The sequence below is a fragment of the Pleurodeles waltl genome, unplaced genomic scaffold (genome assembly GCF_031143425.1).
Source record: "Pleurodeles waltl isolate 20211129_DDA unplaced genomic scaffold, aPleWal1.hap1.20221129 scaffold_39, whole genome shotgun sequence".
In the NCBI taxonomy this organism is placed as follows: Eukaryota; Metazoa; Chordata; class Amphibia; order Caudata; family Salamandridae; genus Pleurodeles; species Pleurodeles waltl.
The window spans coordinates 7,004,835-7,022,936 of record NW_027150097.1 but is presented as its reverse complement, the minus strand read 5'-3'; the positions used below and the strand labels follow the sequence as shown (position 1 = coordinate 7,022,936).

The following is an 18,102-nucleotide window of genomic DNA, read 5'->3' as shown; positions in this document are numbered from 1 at the left end:
GTTCAAGATTCAGATCAGGAGGTGCCTGGCTCCATACCAATCAACTCAGTGCCTCTGAGACAAGGACTTGAACGGTACAGTTTGAGTCCTCGACCGCCATGCTCAACGCGGCTGCAAGGATTCGGGGTGGATTGACTGAATGTGGCATTTCTTGTTGTGTACTATTCTTGTATACAGGATTAGTATAGTATCTTTTTTTTTAGCAGCTATGTTTGTTTTGTATTGGTTAAGGAGAAATGTTGTGTTCGTCATGGGCACGCCTATGATGCACACCAAGGGAGGTAGGGAGTGTTAGTCTCCCCTGAGTTTTGGAGTTGGATGGTAGGCGCGGTGACGTGGAACCGGAGAGAATAAAAGGTCAGGGAAGGTGTTCCTCGTGGCCAATGACTCTATATTATTCTCTGTGTATTTATTAAAACTTATCTGCGAAACAGGCACCGTGTGTGCACGATGCAACACACCCCTCCCATGCCCTGAATACAGAAGTTAAAAACCAGCTGTGATTGGGACGCAGGGGACCCTGGTGCCACTGAACCTTCTGCACAGTGAACCTGCTGAACTATTGACAGCTGCGCTCTTGATATGTAGGGTCGAAACCTTTATCTCTGCCCCTCTATCACGATTTGTTGAAGATGCTGTGATTTCCCGCTTTACCGATTTACTGCGATTTAGCCAACTTCAGGAAATTAGTGCAAGCAACGGACAATAGATCTTATCGATAATTTACAGAAACTGTTGACATTGTTTTTAATACGGGTGCTTGGGAAAAAAAGTCCAAAAATGTATCCACCTCGCAAAAGACACTTGTCAGAAGAGGGATTTGAACCCACGTCTCCAAAGGAGACTGTGACCTGAACGCAGTGCCTTAGACCACTCGGCCATCCTGACACTCTTGACACTGCACTGATGGCTCAATTTCCAGCTTATAAGCCAAAATGAGTGCCATGTACTGAGTGAATGTTGTTTAATGTCCTCTGTATTTTCAATTCCAGACCTTCCTGCTCAGGGAAACAGTGGGATCTGAAGCTGATGAAGTGGAGAGAGGATGGATCATCCTGACAGTGAATCCGGTGGTGACTGCTACTAATTCTCAATCATCGACTACTTGGGGTGTGGACATGCAGAATTTGGAGCCAGTTCAAGATTCAGATCAGGAGGTGCCTGGCTCCATACCAATCAACTCAGTGCCTCTGAGACAAGGACTTGAACGGTACAGTTTGAGTCCTCGACCGCCATGCTCAACGCGACTGCAAGGATTCGGGGTGGATTGACTGAATGTGGCATTTCTTGTTGTGTACTATTCTTGTATACTGGATTAGTATAGTATCTTTTTTTGAGCAGCTATGTTTGTTTTGTATTGGTTAAGGAGAAATGTTGTGTTCGTCATGGGCACGCCTATGATGCACACCAAGGGAGGTAGGGAGTGTTAGTCTCCCCCGAGTTTTGGAGTTGGATGGTAGGCGCAGTGACGTGGAACCGGAGAGAATAAAAGGTAGGGGAAGGTGTTCCTCGTGGCCAAAGACTCCATATTATTCTTTGTGTATTTATTAAAACCTCTCTGCAAAACAGGCACTGTGTGTGCACGACGCAACACCCCCACCCCTCCCATCCCCTGAATACAGAAGTTAAAAACCAGCTCTGATTGGGACGCAGGGGACCCTAGTGCCACTGAACCTTCTGCACTGTGAACCTGCTGAACTATTGACAGCTGCGCTTTTGATATGTAGGGTCGAAACCTTTATCTCGGCCCCTCTATCACGATTTGTTGAAGATGCTGTGATTTCCTGCTTTACCGATTTACTGCGATTTAGCCAACTTCAGGCAATTAGTGCAAGCAACGGAAAATAGATCTTATCGATAATTTACAGAAACTGTTGACATTGTTTTTGATACGGTGCTTGGGAAAAAAAAGTCCAAAAATATATCCACCTCGCAAAATACACTTGTCCGAAGTGGGATTTGAACCCACACCTCCAAGGGAGGCTGCGACCTGAACGTAGCGCCTTAGACCACTCGGCCATCCTGACACTCTTCACACCTTGCTCATGGCTCAATTTCGAGCGTATAAACCAAAATGAGTGCCATGTACTGAGTGAATGTTGTTTAATGTCCTCTGTATTTTCAATTCCAGACCTTCCTGCTCAGGGAAACAGTGGGATCTGAAGCTGATGAAGGAGAGAGGATGGATCATCCTGACAGTGAATCCGGTGGTGACTGCTACTAATTCTCAATCATCGACTACATGGGGTGTGGACATGCAGAAGTTTGAGCCAGTGCACATGGCCGGTGGTGACTGCTACTAATTCTCAATCATCTACTACAAGGGGTGTGGACATGCAGAATTTGGAGCCAGTTCAAGATTCAGATCAGGAGGTGCCTGGCTCCATACCAATCAACTCAGTGCCTCTGAGACAAGGACTTGAACAGTACAGTTTGTGTCCTCGACCGCCATGCTCAACGCGGCTGCAAGGATTCGGGGTGGATTGACTGAATGTGGCATTTCTTGTTGTGTACTATTCTTGTATACTGGATTAGTATAGTATCTTTTTTTTGAGCAGCTATGTTTGTTTTGTATTGGTTAAGGAGAAATGTTGTGTTCGTCATGGGCACGCCTATGATGCACACCAAGGGAGGTAGGGAGTGTTAGTCTCCCCGAGTTTTGGAGTTGGATGGTAGGCGCGGTGACGTGGAACCGGAGAGAATAAAAGGCCAGGGAAGGTGTTCCTCGTGGCCAATGACTCTATATTGTTCTCTGTGTATTTATTAAAACTTATCTGCGAAACAGGCACCAAGTGTGCACGATGCAACACACCCCTCCCATGCCCTGAATACAGAAGTTAAAAACCAGCTGTGATTGGGACGCAGGGGACCCTGGTGCCACTGAACCTTCTGCACTGTGAACTTGCTGAACTATTGACAGCTGCGCTCTTGATATGTAGGGTCGAAACCTTTATCTCTGCCCCTCTATCACGATTTGTTGAAGATGCTGTGATTTCCCGCTTTACCGATTTACTGCGATTTAGCCAACTTCAGGAAATTAGTGCAAGCAACGGACAATAGATCTTATCGATAATTTACAGAAACTGTTGACATTGTTTTTGATACGGGTGCTTGAAAAAAAAAAGTCCAAAAATGTATCCACCTCGCAAAAGACACTTGTCAGAAGTGGGATTCGAACCCACGCCTCCAAAGGAGACTGCGACCTGAACGCAGCGCCTTAGACCACTCTGCCATCCTGACACTCTTGACACTGCACTGATGGCTCAATTTCCAGCTAATAAACCAAAATGAGTGCCATGTACTGAGTGAATGTTGTTTAATGTCCTCTGTATTTTCAATTCCAGACCTTCCTGCTCAGGGAAACAGTGGGATCTGAAGCTGATGAAGGAGAGAGGATGGATCATCCTGACAGTGAATCCGGTGGTGACTGCTACTAATTCTCAATCATCGACTACATGGGGTGTGGACATGCAGAAGTTTGAGCCAGTGCACATGGCCGGTGGTGACTGCTACTAATTCTCAATCATCTACTACAAGGGGTGTGGACATGCAGAATTTGGAGCCAGTTCAAGATTCAGATCAGGAGGTGCCTGGCTCCATACCAATCAACTCAGTGCCTCTGAGACAAGGACTTGAACAGTACAGTTTGTGTCCTCAACCGCCATGCTCAACGCGGCTGCAAGGATTCGGGGTGGATTGACTGAATGTGGCATTTCTTGTTTTGTACTATTCTTGTATACTGGATTAGTATAGTATCTTTTTTTTGAGCAGCTATGTTTGTTTTGTATTGGTTAAGGAGAAATGTTGTGTTCGTCATGGGCACGCCTATGATGCACACCAAGGGAGGTAGGGAGTGTTAGTCTCCCCCGAGTTTTGGAGTTGGATGGTAGGCGCGGTGACGTGGAACCGGAGAGAATAAAAGGCCAGTGAAGGTGTTCCTCGTGGCCAATGACTCTATATTGTTCTCTGTGTATTTATTAAAACTTATCTGCGAAACAGGCACCATGTGTGCACGATGCAACACACCCCTCCCATGCCCTGAATACAGAAGTTAAAAACCAGCTGTGATTGGGACGCAGGGGACCCTGGTGCCACTGAACCTTCTGCACTGTGAACTTGCTGAACTATTGACAGCTGCGCTCTTGATATGTAGGGTCGAAACCTTTATCTCTGCCCCTCTATCACGATTTGTTGAAGATGCTGTGATTTCCCGCTTTACCGATTTACTGGGATTTAGCCAACTTCAGGAAATTAGTGCAAGCAACGGACAATAGATCTTATCGATAATTTACAGAAACTGTTGACATTGTTTTTGATACGGGTGCTTGGAAAAAAAAAGTAAAAAAATTTATCCACCTCGCAAAAGACACTTGTCAGAAGTGGGATTCGAACCCACACCTCCAAAGGAGACTGCGACCTGAACGCAGCGCCTTAGACCACTCGGCCATCCTGACACTCTTGACACTGCACTAATGGCTCAATTTCCAGCTTATAAACCAAAATGAGTGCCATGTACTGAGTGAATTTTGTTTAATGTCCTCTGTATTTTCAATTCCAGACCTTCCTGCTCAGGGAAACAGTGGGATCTGAAGCTGATGAAGGAGAGAGGATGGATCATCCTGACAGTGAATCCGGTGGTGACTGCTACTAATTCGCAATCATCGACTACTTGGGGTGTGGACATGCAGAGTTTGAGCCAGTGCACATGGCCGGTGGTGACTGCTACTAATTCTCAATCATCTACTACAAGGGGTGTGGACATGCAGAATTTGGAGCCAGTTCAAGATTCAGATCAGGAGGTGCCTGGCTCCATACCAATCAACTCAGTGCCTCTGAGACAAGGACTTGAACTGTACAGTTTGAGTCCTCGACCGCCATGCTCAACGCGGCTGCAAGGATTCGGGGTGGATTGACTGAATGTGGCATTTCTTGTTGTGTACTATTCTTGTATACTGGATTAGTATAGTATCTTTTTTTTGAGCAGCTATGTTTGTTTTGTATTGGTTAAGGAGAAATGTTGTGTTCGTCATGGGCACGCCTATGATGCACACCAAGGGAGGTAGGGAGTGTTAGTCTCCCCCGAGTTTTGGAGTTGGATGGTAGGTGCGGTGACGTGGAACCGGAGAGAATAAAAGGTCAGGGAAGGTGTTCCTCGTGGCCAATGACTCTATATTATTCTCTGTGTATTTATTAAAACTTATCTGCGAAACAGGTACCGTGTGTGCACGATGCAACACACCCCTCCCATACCCTGAATACAGAAGTTAAAAACCAGCTGTGATTGGGACGCAGGGGACCCTGGTGCCACTGAACCTTCTGCACTGTGAACCTGCTGAACTATTGACAGCTGCGCTCTTGATATGTAGGGTCGAAACCTTTATCTCTGCCCCTCTATCACGATTTGTTGAAGATGCTGTGATTTCCCGCTTTACCGATTTACTGCGATTTAGCCAACTTCAGGAAATTAGTGCAAGCAACGGACAATAGATCTTATCGATAATTTACAGAAACTGTTGACATTGTTTTTGATACGGGTGCTTGGAAAAAAAAAGTCCAAAAATGTATCCACCTCGCAAAAGACACTTGTCCGAAGTGGGATTTGAACCCACGCCTCCAAAGGAGACTGCGACCTGAACGCAGCGCCTTAGACCACTCTGCCATCCTGACACTCTTGACACTGCACTGATGGCTCAATTTCCAGCTAATAAACCAGAATGAGTGCCATGTACTGAGTGAATGTTGTTTAATGTCCTCTGTATTTTCAATTCCAGACCTTCCTGCTCAGGGAAACAGTGGGATCTGAAGCTGATGAAGGAGAGAGGATGGATCATCCTGACAGTGAATCCGGTGGTGACTGCTACTAATTCTCAATCATCGACTACATGGGGTGTGGACATGCAGAAGTTTGAGCCAGTGCACATGGCCGGTGGTGACTGCTACTAATTCTCAATCATCTACCACAAGGGGTGTGGACATGCAGAATTTGGAGCCAGTTCAAGATTCAGATCAGGAGGTGCCTGGCTCCATACCAATCAACTCAGTGCCTCTGAGACAAGGACTTGAACGGTACAGTTTGAGTCCTCGACCGCCATGCTCAACGCGGCTGCAAGGATTCGGGGTGGATTGACTGAATGTGGCATTTCTTGTTGTGTACTATTCTTGTATACTGGATTAGTATAGTATCTTTTTTTTTGAGCAGCTATGTTTGTTTTGTATTGGTTAAAGAGAAATGTTGTGTTCGTCATGGGCACGCCTATGATGCACACCAAGGGAGGTAGGGAGTGTTAGTCTCCCCCGAGTTTTGGAGTTGGATGGTAGGCGCAGTGACGTGGAACCGGAGAGAATAAAAGGCCAGGGAAGGTGTTCCTCGTGGCCAATGACTCTATATTATTCTCTGTGTATTTATTAAAACTTATCTGCGAAACAGGCACTGTGTGTGCACGATGCAACACATCCCTCCCATGCCCTGAATACAGAAGTTAAAAACCAGCTGTGATTGGGACGCAGGGGACCCTGGTGCCACTGAACCTTCTGCACTGTGAACCTGCTGAACTATTGACAGCTGCGCTCTTGATATGTAGGGTCAAAACCTTTATCTCTGCCCCTCTATCACGATTTGTTGAAGATGCTGTGATTTCCCACTTTACCGATTTACTGCGATTTAGCCAACTTCAGGAAATTAGTGCAAGCAACGGACAATAGATCTTATCGATAATTTACAGAAACTGTTGACATTGTTTTTGATACGGGTGCTTCAAAAAAAAAAAGACAACAAATGTATCCACCTCGCAAAAGACACTTGTAAGAAGTGGGATTCGAACCCACACCTCCAAAGGAGACTGTGACCTGAACGCAGCACCTTGGACCACTCGGCCATCCTGACACTTGTGACACTGCACTGATGGCTCAATTTCCAGCTTATAAACCAAAATGAGTGCCATGTACTGAGTGAATGTTGTTTAATGTCCTCTGTATTTTCAATTCCAGACCTTCCTGCTCAGGGAAACAGTGGGATCTGAAGCTGATGAAGGAGAGAGGATTGATCATCCTGACAGTGGATCCGGTGGTGACTGCTACTAATTCTCAATCATCTACTACATGGGGTGTGGACATGCTGAATTTTGAGCCAGTGCACATGGCCGGTGGTGACTGCTACTAATTCTCAATCATCTACTACAGGGGGTGTGGACATGCAGAATTCGGAGCCAGTTCAAGATTCAGATCAGGAGGTACCTGGCTGCATACCAATCAACTCAGTGCCTCTGAGACAAGGACTTGAACGGTACAGTTTGAGTCTTCGACCGCCATGCTCAACGTGGCTGCAAGGATTCTGGGTGGATTGACTGAATGTGGCATTTCTTATTGTGTACTATTCTTGTATACTGGTTTAGTATAGTATCTTTTTTTTGAGCAGCTATGTTTGTTTTGTATTGGTTAAGGAGAAATGTTGTGTTCGTCATGGGCACGCCTATGATGCACACCAAGGGAGATAGGGAGTGTTAGTCTCCCCCGAGTTTTGGAGTTGGATGGTAGGCGCAGTGACGTGGAACCGGAGAGAATAAAAGGTCAGGGAGGGTGTTCCTCGTGGCCAATGACTCTATATTATTCTCTGTGTATTTATTAAAACTTATTTGCGAAACAGGCACTGTGTGTGCACGATGCAACACACCCCTCCCATGCCATGAATACAGAAGTTAAAAACCAGCTGTGATTGGGACGCAGGGGACCCTGGTGCCACTGAACCTTCTGCACTGTGAACCTGCTGAACTATTGACAGCTGTGCTTTTGATATGTAGGGTCGAAACCTTTATCTCGGCCCCTCTATTACGATTTGTTGAAGATGCTGTGATTTCCTGCTTTACCGATTTACTGCGATTTAGCCAACTTCAGGCAATTAGTGCAAGCAACGGACAATAGATCTTATCGATAATTTACAGAAACTGTTGACATTGTTTTTGATAAGGGTGCTTGGAAAAAAAAAGTCCAAAAATGTATCCACCTCGCAAAAGACACTTGTGAGAAGAGGGGTTTGAACCCACATCTCCAAGGGAGACTGTGACCTGAATACAGCACCTTTGACCACCCGGCCATCCTGACACTCTTGACACTGAACTGATGGCCCAATTTCCAGCTTATAAACCAAAATGAGTGCCATGTACTGAGTGAATGTTGTTTAATGTCCTCTGTATTTTCAATTCCAGACCTTCCTGCTCAGGGAAACAGTGGGATCTGAAGCTGATGAAGGAGAGAGGATGGATCATCCTGACAGTGGATCCGGTGGTGACTGCTACTAATTCTCAATCATCTACTACATGGGGTGTGGACATGCTGAATTTTGAGCCAGTGCACATGGCCGGTGGTGACTGCTACTAATTCTCAATCATCTACTACAGGGGGTGTGGACATGCAGAATTTGGAGCCAGTTCAAGATTCTGATCAGGAGGTGCCTGGCTCCATACCAATCAACTCAGTGCCTCTGAGACAAGGACTTGAATGGTACAGTTTGAGTCCTCGACCGCCATGCTTAACGCGGCTGCAAGGATTCGGGGTGGATTGACTGAATGTGGGATTTCTTGTTGTGTACTATTCTCGTATACTGGATTAGTATAGTATCTTTTTTTTGAGCAGCTATGTTTGTTTTGTATTGGTTAAGGAGAAATGTTGTGTTCGTCATGAGCACGCCTATGATGCACACCAAGGGAGGTAGGGAGTGTTAGTCTCCCCCGAGTTTTGGAGTTGGATGGTAGGCGCGGTGACGTGGAACCGGAGAGAATAAAAGGCCAGGGAAGGTGTTCCTCGTGGCCAATGACTCTATATTATTCTCTCTGTATTTATTAAAACTTATCTGCGAAACAGGCACCATGTGTGCACGATGCAACACACCCCTCCCATGCCCTGAATACAGAAGTTAAAAAACAGCTGTGATTGGGACGCAGGGGACCCTGGTGCCACTGAACCTTCTGCACTGTGAACCTGCTGAACTATTGACAGCTGCGCTCTTGATATGTAGGGTCAAAATCTTTATCTCTGCCCCTCTATCACGATTTGTTGAAGATGCTGTGATTTCCCGCTTTACCGATTTACTGCGATTTAGCTAACTTCAGGAAATTAGTGCAAGCAACGGACAATAGATCTTATCGATAATTTACAGAAACTGCTGACATTGTTTTTGATACGGGTGCTTGGAAAAAAAAAGACAAAAAATGTATCCACCTCGCAAAAAACAATTATCAGAAGTGGGATTCGAACCAACGCCTTCAAAGGAAACTGAGACCTGAACACATCACCTTAGACCACTCGGCCATCCTGACACTCGTGACACTGTACTGATGGCTCAATTTCCAGCTTATAAACCAAAATGAGTGCCATGTATTGAGTGAATGTTGTTTAATGTCCTCTGTATTTTCAATTCCAGACCTTCCTGCTCAGGGAAACAGTGGGATCTGAAGCTGATGAAGGAGAGAGGATGGATCATCCTGACAGTGGATTCGGTGGTGACTGCTACTAATTCTCAATCATCTACTACATGGGGTGTGGACATGCTGAATTTTGAGCCAGTGCACATGGCCGGTGGTGACTGCTACTAATTCTCAATCATCTACTACAGGGGGTGTGGACATGCAGAATTTGGAGCCAGTTCAAGATTCAGATCAGGAGGTGCCTGGCTCCATACCAATCAACTCAGTGCCTCTGAGACAAGGACTTGAACGGTACAGTTTGAGTCCTCGACCGCCATGATCAACGCGGCTGCAAGGATTCGGGGTGGATTGACTGAATGTGGCATTTCTTGTTGTGTACTATTCTTGTATACTGGTTTAGTATAGTATCTTTTTTTGAGCAGCTATGTTTGTTTTGTATTGGTTAAGGAGAAATGTTGTGTTCGTCATGGGCACGCCTATGATGCACACCAAGGGAGGTAGGGAGTTTTAGTCTCCCCCGAGTTTTGGAGTTGGATGGTAGGCGCGGTGACGTGGAACCGGAGAGAATAAAAGGTCAGGGAAGGTGTTCCTCGTGGCCAATGACTCTATATTATTCTCTGTGTATTTATTAAAACTTATCTGTGAAACAGGCACTGTGTGTGCACGATGCAACACACCCCTCCCATGCCCTGAATACAGAAGTTAAAAACCAGCTGTGATTGGGATGCAGGGGACCCTGGTGCCACTGAACCTTCTGCACTGTGAACCTGCTGAACTATTGACAGCTGTGCTTTTGATATGTAGGGTCGAAACCTTTATCTCGGCCCCTCTATCACGATTTGTTGAAGATGCTGTGATTTCCTGCTTTACAGATTTACTGCGATTTAGCCAACTTCAGGCAATTAGTGCAAGCAACGGACAATAGATCTTATCGATAATTTACAGAAACTGTTGACATTGTTTTTGATAAGGGTGCTTGAAAAAAAAAAGTCCAAAACGTATCCACCTCGCAAAAGAGACTTGTCAGAAGAGGGGTTTGAACCCACGTCTCCGAGGGAGACTGTGACATGAATGCAGTACCTTAGACCACCCGGCCATCCTAATACTCTTGACACCAGACTGATGGCTCAATTTCCAGCTTATAAACCAAAATGAGTGCCATGTACTGAGTGAATGTTATTTAATGTCCTCTGTATTTTAAATTCCAGACCATCCTGCTCAGGGAAACAGTGGGATCTGAAGCTGATGAAGGAGAGAGGATGGATCATCCTGAGAGTGGACCTTGTGGTGACTGCTACTAACTCTCAATCATCTACTACATGGGGTGTGGACTTGCAGAATTTTGAGCCTGTGCATATGGCCGGTGGTGACTGCTACTAATTCTCAATCATCTACTACAGGGGGTGTGGACATGCAGAATTTGGAGCCAGTTCAAGATTCAGATCAGGAGGTGCCTGGCTCCATACCAATCAACTCAGTGCCTCTGAGACAAGGACTTGAACGGTACAGTTTGAGTCTTCGACCGCCATGCTCAACGCGGCTGCAAGGATTCGGGGTGGATTGACTGAATGTGGTATTTATTGTTGTGTACTATTCTTGTATACTGGATTAGTATAGTATCTTTTTTTTGAGCAGCTATGTTTGTTTTGTATTGGTTAAGGAGAAATGTTGTGTTCGTCATGGGCACGCCCATGATGCACACCAAGGGAGGTAGGGAGTGTTAGTCTCCCCCGAGTTTTGGAGTTGGATGGTAGGTGCGGTGACGTGGAATCGGAGAGAATAAAAGGTAGGGGAAGGTGTTCCTCGTGGCTAAAGACTCCATATTATTCTTTGTGTATTTATTAAAACTTCTCTGCAAAACAGGCACTGTGTGTGCACGACGCAACACCCCCACCCCTCCCATCCCCTGAATACAGAAGTTAAAAACCAGCTGTGATTGGGACGCAGGGGACCCTTGTGCCACTGAACCTACTGCACTGTGAACCTGCTGAACTATTGACAGCTGCGCTTTTGATATGTAGGGTCGAAACCTTTATCTCGGCCCCTCTATCACGATTTGTTGAAGATGCTGTGATTTCCTGCTTTACCGATTTACTGCGATTTAGCCAACTTCAGGCAATTAGTGCAAGCAACGGAAAATAGATCTTATCGATAATTTACAGAAACTGTTGACATTGTTTTTGATACGGTGCTTGGGAAAAAAAGTACAAAAATGTATCCACCTCGCAAAATACACTTGTCAGAAGTGGGATTTGAACCCACACCTCCAAGGGAGGCTGCGACCTGAACGTAGCACCTTAAACCACTCGGCCATCCTGACACTCTTCACACCTCGCTCATGGCTCAATTTCGAGCGTATAAACCAAAATGAGTGCCATGTACTGAGTGAATGTTGTTTAATGTCCTCTGTATTTTCAATTCCAGACCTTCCTGCTCAGGGAAACAGTGGGATCTGAAGCTGATGAAGGAGAGAGGATGGATCATCCTGACAGTGAATCCGGTGGTGACTGCTACTAATTCTAAATCATCGACTACATGGGGTGTGGACATGCAGATGTTTGAGCCAGTGCACATGGCCGGTGGTGACTGCTACTAATTCTCAATCATCTACTACAAGGGGTGTGGACATGCAGAATTTGGAGCCAGTTCAAGATTCAGATCAGGAGGTGCCTGGCTCCATACCAATCAACTCAGTGCCTCTGAGACAAGGACTTGAACGGTACAGTTTGAGTCCTCGACCGCCATGCTCAACGCGGCTGCAAGGATTCGGGGTGGATTGACTGAATGTGGCATTTCTTGTTGTGTACTATTCTTGTATACTGGATTAGTATAGTATCTTTTTTTTGAGCAGCTATGTTTGTTTTGTATTGGTTAAGGAGAAATGTTGTGTTCGTCATGGGCACGCCCATGATGCACACCAAGGGAGGTAGGGAGTGTTAGTCTCCCCCGAGTTTTGGAGTTGGATGGTAGGTGCGATGATGTGGAATCGGAGAGAATAAAAGGTAGGGGAAGGTGTTCCTCGTGGCAAAAGACTCCATATTATTCTTTGTGTATTTATTAAAACTTCTCTGCAAAACAGGCACTGTGTGTGCACGACGCAACACCCCCACCCCTCCCATCCCCTGAATACAGAAGTTAAAAACCAGCTGTGATTGGGACGTAAGCGACCCTGGTGCCACTGAACCTTCTGCACTGTGAACCTGCTGAACTATTGACAGCTGCGCTTTTGATATGTAGGGTCGAAACCTTTATCTCTGCCCCTCTATCACGATTTGTTGAAGATGCTGTGATTTCCCGCTTTACCGATTTACTGCGATTTAGCCAACTTCAGGAAATTAGTGCAAGCAACGGACAATAGATCTTATCGATAATTTACAGAAACTGCTGACATTGTTTTTGATACGGGTGCTTGGAAAAAAAAAGACAAAAAATGTATCCACCTCGCAAAAAACAATTATCAGAAGTGGGATTCGAACCCACGCCTCCAAAGGAAACTGTGACCTGAACGCAGCACCTTAGACCACTCGGCCATCCTGACACTCGTGACACTGTACTGATGGCTCAATTTCCAGCTTATAAACCAAAATGAGTGCCATGTATTGAGTGAATGTTGTTTAATGTCCTCTGTATTTTCAATTCCAGACCTTCCTGCTCAGGGAAACAGTGGGATCTGAAGCTGATGAAGGAGAGAGGATGGATCATCCTGACAGTGGATTCGGTGGTGACTGCTACTAATTCTCAATCATCTACTACATGGGGTGTGGACATGCTGAATTTTGAGCCAGTGCACATGGCCGGTGGTGACTGCTACTAATTCTCAATCATCTACTACAGGGGGTGTGGACATGCAGAATTTGGAGCCAGTTCAAGATTCAGATCAGGAGGTGCCTGGCTCCATACCAATCAACTCAGTGCCTCTGAGACAAGGACTTGAACGGTACAGTTTGAGTCCTCGACCGCCATGATCAACGCGGCTGCAAGGATTCGGGGTGGATTGACTGAATGTGGCATTTCTTGTTGTGTACTATTCTTGTATACTGGTTTAGTATAGTATCTTTTTTTGAGCAGCTATGTTTGTTTTGTATTGGTTAAGGAGAAATGTTGTGTTCGTCATGGGCACGCCTATGATGCACACCAAGGGAGGTAGGGAGTTTTAGTCTCCCCCGAGTTTTGGAGTTGGATGGTAGGCGCGGTGACGTGGAACCGGAGAGAATAAAAGGTCAGGGAAGGTGTTCCTCGTGGCCAATGACTCTATATTATTCTCTGTGTATTTATTAAAACTTATCTGTGAAACAGGCACTGTGTGTGCACGATGCAACACACCCCTTCCATGCCCTGAATACAGAAGTTAAAAACCAGCTGTGATTGGGATGCAGGGGACCCTGGTGCCACTGAACCTTCTGCACTGTGAACCTGCTGAACTATTGACAGCTGCGCTTTTGATATGTAGGGTCGAAACCTTTATCTCTGCCCCTCTATCACGATTTGTTGAAGATGCTGTGATTTCCCGCTTTACCGATTTACTGCGATTTAGCCAACTTCAGGCAATTAGTGCAAGCAACGGACAATAGATCTTATCGATAATTTACAGAAACTGTTGACATTGTTTTTGATAAGGGTGCTTGAAAAAAAAAAGTCCAAAAACGTATCCACCTCGCAAAAGACACTTGTCAGAAGAGGGGTTTGAACCCACGTCTCCGAGGGAGACTGTGACATGAATGCAGTACCTTAGACCACGCGGCCATCCTAATACTCTTGACACCAGACTGATGGCTCAATTTCCAGCTTATAAACCAAAATGAGTGCAATGTACTGAGTGAATGTTATTTAATGTCCTCTGTATTTTAAATTCCAGACCATCCTGCTCAGGGAAACAGTGGGATCTGAAGCTGATGAAGGAGAGAGGATGGATCATCCTGACAGTGGACCTTGTGGTGACTGCTACTAATTCTCAATCATCTACTACATGGGGTGTGGACTTGCAGAATTTTGAGCCTGTGCATATGGCCGGTGGTGACTGCTACTAATTCTCAATCATCTACTACAGGGGGTGTGGACATGCAGAATTTGGAGCCAGTTCAAGATTCAGATCAGGAGGTGCCTGGCGCCATACCAATCAACTCAGTGCCTCTGAGACAAGGACTTGAACGGTACAGTTTGAGTCTTCGACCGCCATGCTCAACGCGGCTGCAAGGATTCGGGGTGGATTGACTGAATGTGGTATTTATTGTTGTGTACTATTCTTGTATACTGGATTAGTATAGTATCTTTTTTTTGAGCAGCTATGTTTGTTTTGTATTGGTTAAGGAGAAATGTTGTGTTCGTCATGGGCACGCCCATGATGCACACCAAGGGAGGTAGGGAGTGTTAGTCTCCCCCGAGTTTTGGAGTTGGATGGTAGGTGCGGTGATGTGGAATCGGAGAGAATAAAAGGTAGGGGAAGGTGTTCCTCGTGGCTAAAGACTCCATATTATTCTTTGTGTATTTATTAAAACTTCTCTGCAAAACAGGCACTGTGTGTGCACGACGCAACACCCCCACTCCTCCCATCCCCTGAATACAGAAGTTAAAAACCAGCTGTGATTGGGACGCAGGGGACCCTTGTGCCACTGAACCTACTGCACTGTGAACCTGCTGAACTATTGACAGCTGCGCTTTTGATATGTAGGGTCGAAACCTTTATCTCGGCCCCTCTATCACGATTTGTTGAAGATGCTGTGATTTCCTGCTTTACCGATTTACTGCGATTTAGCCAACTTCAGGCAATTAGTGCAAGCAACGGAAAATAGATCTTATCGATAATTTACAGAAACTGTTGACATTGTTTTTGATACGGTGCTTGGGAAAAAAAGTACAAAAATGTATCCACCTCGCAAAATACACTTGTCAGAAGTGGGATTTGAACCCACACCTCCAAGGGAGGCTGCGACCTGAACGTAGCACCTTAAACCACTCGGCCATCCTGACACTCTTCACACCTCGCTCATGGCTCAATTTCGAGCGTATAAACCAAAATGAGTGCCATGTACTGAGTGAATGTTGTTTAATGTCCTCTGTATTTTCAATTCCAGACCTTCCTGCTCAGGGAAACAGTGGGATCTGAAGCTGATGAAGGAGAGAGGATGGATCATCCTGACAGTGAATCCGGTGGTGACTGCTACTAATTCTAAATCATCGACTACATGGGGTGTGGACATGCAGATGTTTGAGCCAGTGCACATGGCCGGTGGTGACTGCTACTAATTCTCAATCATCTACTACAAGGGGTGTGGACATGCAGAATTTGGAGCCAGTTCAAGATTCAGATCAGGAGGTGCCTGGCTCCATACCAATCAACTCAGTGCCTCTGAGACAAGGACTTGAACGGTACAGTTTGAGTCCTCGACCGCCATGCTCAACGCGGCTGCAAGGATTCGGGGTGGATTGACTGAATGTGGCATTTCTTGTTGTGTACTATTCTTGTATACTGGAATAGTATAGTATCTTTTTTTTGAGCAGCTATGTTTGTTTTGTATTGGTTAAGGAGAAATGTTGTGTTCGTCATGGGCACGCCCATGATGCACACCAAGGGAGGTAGGGAGTGTTAGTCTCCCCCGAGTTTTGGAGTTGGATGGTAGGTGCGATGATGTGGAATCGGAGAGAATAAAAGGTAGGGGAAGGTGTTCCTCGTGGCTAAAGACTCCATATTATTCTTTGTGTATTTATTAAAACTTCTCTGCAAAACAGGCACTGTGTGTGCACGACGCAACACCCCCACCCCTCCCATCCCCTGAATACAGAAGTTAAAAACCAGCTGTGATTGGGACGTAGGCGACCCTGGTGCCACTGAACCTTCTGCACTGTGAACCTGCTGAACTATTGACAGCTGCGCTTTTGATATGTAGGGTCGAAACCTTTATCTCTGCCCCTCTATCACGATTTGTTGAAGATGCTGTGATTTCCCGCTTTACCGATTTACTGCGATTTAGTCAACTTCAGGAAATTAGTGCAAGCAACGGACAATAGATCTTACCGATAATTTACAGAAACTGCTGACATTGTTTTTGATACGGGTGCTTGGAAAAAAAAAGACAAAAAATGTATCCACTTCGCAAAAAACAATTATCAGAAGTGGGATTCGAACCCACGCCTCCAAAGGAAACTGCGACCTGAACGCAGCACCTTAGACCACTCGGCCATCCTGACACTCGTGACACTGTACTGATGGCTCAATTTCCAGCTTATAAACCAAAATGAGTGCCATGTATTGAGTGAATGTTGTTTAATGTCCTCTGTATTTTCAATTCCAGACCTTCCTGCTCAGGGAAACAGTGGGATCTGAAGCTGATGAAGGAGAGAGGATGGATCATCCTGACAGTGGATTCGGTGGTGACTGCTACTAATTCTCAATCATCTACTACATGGGGTGTGGACATGCTGAATTTTGAGCCAGTGCACATGGCCGGTGGTGACTGCTACTAATTCTCAATCATCTACTACAGGGGGTGTGGACATGCAGAATTTGGAGCCAGTTCAAGATTCAGATCAGGAGGTGCCTGGCTCCATACCAATCAACTCAGTGCCTCTGAGACAAGGACTTGAACGGTACAGTTTGAGTCCTCGACCGCCATGATTAACGCGGCTGCAAGGATTCGGGGTGGATTGACTGAATGTGGCATTTCTTGTTGTGTACTATTCTTGTATACTGGTTTAGTATAGTATCTTTTTTTGAGCAGCTATGTTTGTTTTGTATTGGTTAAGGAGAAATGTTGTGTTCGTCATGGGCACGCCTATGATGCACACCAAGGGAGGTAGGGAGTTTTAGTCTCCCCCGAGTTTTGGAGTTGGATGGTAGGCGCGGTGACGTGGAACCGGAGAGAATAAAAGGTCAGGGAAGGTGTTCCTCGTGGCCAATGACTCTATATTATTCTCTGTGTATTTATTAAAACTTATCTGTGAAACAGGCACTGTGTGTGCACGATGCAACACACCCCTCCCATGCCCTGAATACAGAAGTTAAAAACCAGCTGTGATTGGGATGCAGGGGACCCTGGTGCCACTGAACCTTCTGCACTGTGAACCTGCTGAACTATTGACAGCTGTGCTTTTGATATGTAGGGTCGAAACCTTTATCTCGGCCCCTCTATCACGATTTGTTGAAGATGCTGTGATTTCCTGCTTTACAGATTTACTGCGATTTAGCCAACTTCAGGCAATTAGTGCAAGCAACGGACAATAGATCTTATCGATAATTTACAGAAACTGTTGACATTGTTTTTGATAAGGGTGCTTGAAAAAAAAAAGTCCAAAAACGTATCCACCTCGCAAAAGACACTTGTCAGAAGAGGGGTTTGAACCCACGTCTCCGAGGGAGACTGTGACATGAATGCAGTACCTTAGACCACCCGGCCATCCTAATACTCTTGACACCAGACTGATGGCTCAATTTCCAGCTTATAAACCAAAATGAGTGCCATGTACTGAGTGAATGTTATTTAATGTCCTCTGTATTTTCAATTCCAGACCATCCTGCTCAGGGAAACAGTGGGATCTGAAGCTGATGAAGGAGAGAGGATGGATCATCCTGACAGTGGACCTTGTGGTGACTGCTACTAATTCTCAATCATCTACTACATGGGGTGTGGACTTGCAGAATTTTGAGCCTGTGCATATGGCCGGTGGTGACTGCTACTAATTCTCAATC

The 18,102-nt window shown here is 45.7% G+C and overlaps 2 non-coding genes across 2 annotated transcripts; both read right to left on the bottom strand.

The window, feature by feature from the left end:
* Nucleotides 1–3,157: 3,157 nt before the first annotated feature.
* TRNAL-CAG (transfer RNA leucine (anticodon CAG)) lies at nucleotides 3,158–3,240 on the bottom strand. Its single transcript has one exon. It is a non-coding gene; the product is annotated as a tRNA-Leu (tRNA).
* A 1,131-nt stretch (nucleotides 3,241–4,371) lies between these two features.
* Nucleotides 4,372–4,454, bottom strand: TRNAL-CAG (transfer RNA leucine (anticodon CAG)). The gene has a single exon. It is a non-coding gene; the product is annotated as a tRNA-Leu (tRNA).
* Between the last annotated feature and the right edge of the window lie 13,648 nt (nucleotides 4,455–18,102).